Source organism: Balaenoptera acutorostrata, chromosome 20 (assembly GCF_949987535.1).
Source record: "Balaenoptera acutorostrata chromosome 20, mBalAcu1.1, whole genome shotgun sequence".
In the NCBI taxonomy this organism is placed as follows: Eukaryota; Metazoa; Chordata; class Mammalia; order Artiodactyla; family Balaenopteridae; genus Balaenoptera; species Balaenoptera acutorostrata.
The window spans coordinates 24,187,830-24,191,042 of record NC_080083.1 but is presented as its reverse complement, the minus strand read 5'-3'; the positions used below and the strand labels follow the sequence as shown (position 1 = coordinate 24,191,042).

The window sequence follows — 3,213 nt, the reverse complement described above, 5'->3', positions numbered from 1 at the left end:
TCAGACCTCCATACTAACAGTTTCCATTCCCTCACCCAAAGCTGGGCGGATGGCACTGTCCAAGGAGCCCTGTGCTCAAGCGCCATGCCAACACTGGCACTGAACAGGGCACAGACCCCAACCTGTGCGTTCCTGGGAGGTAGCGCCCCAGACTGCGGCTCTTCTAGAATTCAACAAGACCTAGAAGGGGAAGGCTGGAAGAAGTCCAGAGGCCCGACCCCCACGTCCCTGCATTTTCTGAAGTTTCTCCCTTGAACACGTTCCTTTATTTATTGGGCCTCATTTAACCTCAGCCATATCATTTATTTGATAACTGTCACTCAGCCTGCTCTGGCATTAAGCTCATAATCCTATCGATTTCCTCCAAGCTAGTTGGGGGCTTTCTCGACTTCTCCTCGGGCCAGCCGGGGCTGATTCCCAGTTCCGGTCATTACCGAGAAAGAGGCCCCAGACGGGTAAGGGCCTGCCTGGAGGACCATCTGGGGGTTCCTCGTTCCCACCTTGGCCCTTCCCAGGCTGCGACAGATTGATGAGGCCTTGGTTGCTTAAGCGTGAGGTAAGGCGGCTGAGCGCTCACCTACACCGCAAGGAGTTCCCTGACTGGCTACTGAGGCCGTCTTTCAGCTCAAAAGACCTGAGCTTTACCAATCGCAGTTTCGCTTGGCCAGGAACCCCGCCTCCGTCCGCCATCTTGGATTCCGGAGGGCCCAATCACTGCGGGGGAAGCGGGGAGGGTGGGGCCGAATCTGCAGCTCGCACCCATGTGGCCGCGGGCTTGTGCCTTCTCGCCACCTGCAGCCCGAGTCCGGCCCCTGTCGAGCTGCAGCTGCAGCTCCCAGACACCACCACTGCCCGTCGCCAGAGGATTAGTGTCCGTCTGTCGTTTGGGACAGCCTCGGTGGGGGTTGTCCCAGACCAGAGCCTCCCCTTCGCCATTCCCCAGGACCACTCTCTCAAGAGTCCAGCTTGGGCAGAAAGGATTGTGTTGGGGGGTCCAACAGCCTGGGGTGCTGTCTCTCCCAGAGCTGAGTGGGGTGACGGGAGTCCCCCTCCCCGCCAGGCCTGAGCCACATGTGCTGGGAAGTTCATTTCCCCTTGTTTTGCAGAACGGGCTCAGGGATTGACCCCAGGAGTGACCCCAGTGTCAGGAGGTATTAATGATCTCCATACGGGCAATAAACAGGCAGACCGGCTGGCTTGGTGTGGAGGTGCCCTGGAATGGGGCCGCCTTATTAGCCTCACATTCGCTCGAGGGTAGAGGCTTCATTAGCGGGGGCTCGCTCATCTGTCTCCCCTCCCCCAAACATCCTTGAGCTCCATGGGTACATGGTTGGAGACACTGGAGACCTCTGGCTGGTTCCTCTGCTCCTTGTAGTCCTCCTCAAGAGGCAGCCTCTTCAGGTGTCAGCTCAGCCATTTGTCCACTTCTAACAGGACTTCCAGCTTGCTCCTGATAAAGTCTCTTGTTTTTAAAAGCCTCCAAAGGCCAAATCCATGCATTCTGAGTCACCTCACTTTTTTTGTCTACAAGAACCCAAGAACAAGAAGACCTTCCTCTTCTTTAACTTAAATCTCTCCAAGCCCTGTTTTCCCAAAGAGCAAAGGGAATAAATAGGTGGTTACCTGCCTTTGGGGGGGGGTGGGGGTGGGCAGTCTTTAGCTACTGCCTAGACTATGAAAAACACAATCTGATTTATCACATCTCCCTCCAAATTCATTTCCATCAGTTTGGTTACTTGTTCTAGGTGTGTGACTTAACCTCCCAGTCTCGTGGGAGAGACAGACTTGTAAACAAATGCAGTAATAAAACAGGCCCAGGGCTATAATCTATTTCCATATTAAGTGTGATAAGAGTACAAAAGAGGGAATAACCAATTCATCCTACCTTGTTCCACAGGGTTCCATGAGGAGATGACATCTGAGTCCATCTTTGAAAGATGAATATGTATGGGATCCTGAGAGATAGAGGATGTGAAAAGGGACTCCCAGGAGAGGGGAAGCACAAGTACAAAGGCACAAAGGGCATGTTTGAGGAGCAGTGGGGCTGCAGTGGTGGAAATGAAACTTTGTAGAAAGGTAAAGTTTGGAAAGGGTCCTGGAAACCCTGTTAATAGCTTTATCTAGACAGCCATTGCAGGACATTGAGCTCCACAGAGACAGCACCAGGGCAAGTGAGAGCCAAACAGGTACTAGGTAACTCTGAGCCTCGCTGAGGAAAAATAATTGAACACGGGCAAGGAGAGCCTAAGAAACTGAGAGGCAAAATGTCATCATATGCATCCTTTGTGCAAACTTGCTGGGAGGAACACAAGAAGAAGCACCCAGGTGCTTCAGAGAGCTTCTTGGGAGTTTTCTATAGACCATATCTATAAGGAGAAAGGAAAATTTGAAGACATGGCAAAGGCGGACAAGGCCCATTGTAAAAGAGACATGAAAACCTGTATCTCTTATAAAGGGGAAACAAAAAAGAAGTTCAAGGATCCCAGTGTACCCAAGAGGCTTCCTTTGGCCTTTTTCTTATTTTGTTCTGAGTTTCACTCAAAAAATCAAAGGAGAACATCTGGGTCTGTCCATTGGTGATGTTGCAAAGAACCTGGGAGAGATGTGGAATAACACTGCAGCAGATGACAAGCAAGCAGCCTTCTAAAGGAAGGCTGAAGGGAACATATAGAAAGGATATTGCTGTCTGCTGAGCTAAAGGAAAGCTGACGTAGCGAAAAAGAGAGTCATCAAGGCTGAAAAAAGCAAGAAAAAGAAGGAAGATGAGGAAGATGAAAAGGGGGAGGAGGAGAAAGATGAAGAAGATGATGATGAATAAGTTGGTTCTCTCTAAGTTTTTTTTTCTTGTCTATAAAGCATTTAACCCCCCTGTACACAACTCACTCCTTTTTAAGAAAAAATTGAAATGTAAGACTGTGTAAGATTTGTTTTTAAACCATCAGTGTCTTTTTCTGTATAGTTACACTACTGAACGTGTCTCTAGCTAACCCTGTCCTGGTGGTATTTTCAATGGCCGCTAACCTTGCCTGATGCAGTGTGGGGATGTAAACTGGCATGGAAATTTAAAGTAGGTTCTTGCTGGTGCACAGTACAAATGAGTTATGTATGGGGATAGTAGTTTTTTCATCTTCAGTTGTCTCTGATGCAGCTTATATACGAAGTAATTGTTGTTCTGTTAACCAAATACCACTCTGTAATTGCAAAAAAAAAAAA

General features: G+C 49.1%; 1 pseudogene; it reads left to right on the top strand.

Moving 5' to 3' along the window:
* Window positions 1-2,024: 2,024 nt before the first annotated feature.
* On the top strand, window positions 2,025-2,818 carry LOC103016940 (high mobility group protein B1-like; annotated as a pseudogene).
* The last annotated feature ends 395 nt before the right edge of the window (window positions 2,819-3,213 follow it).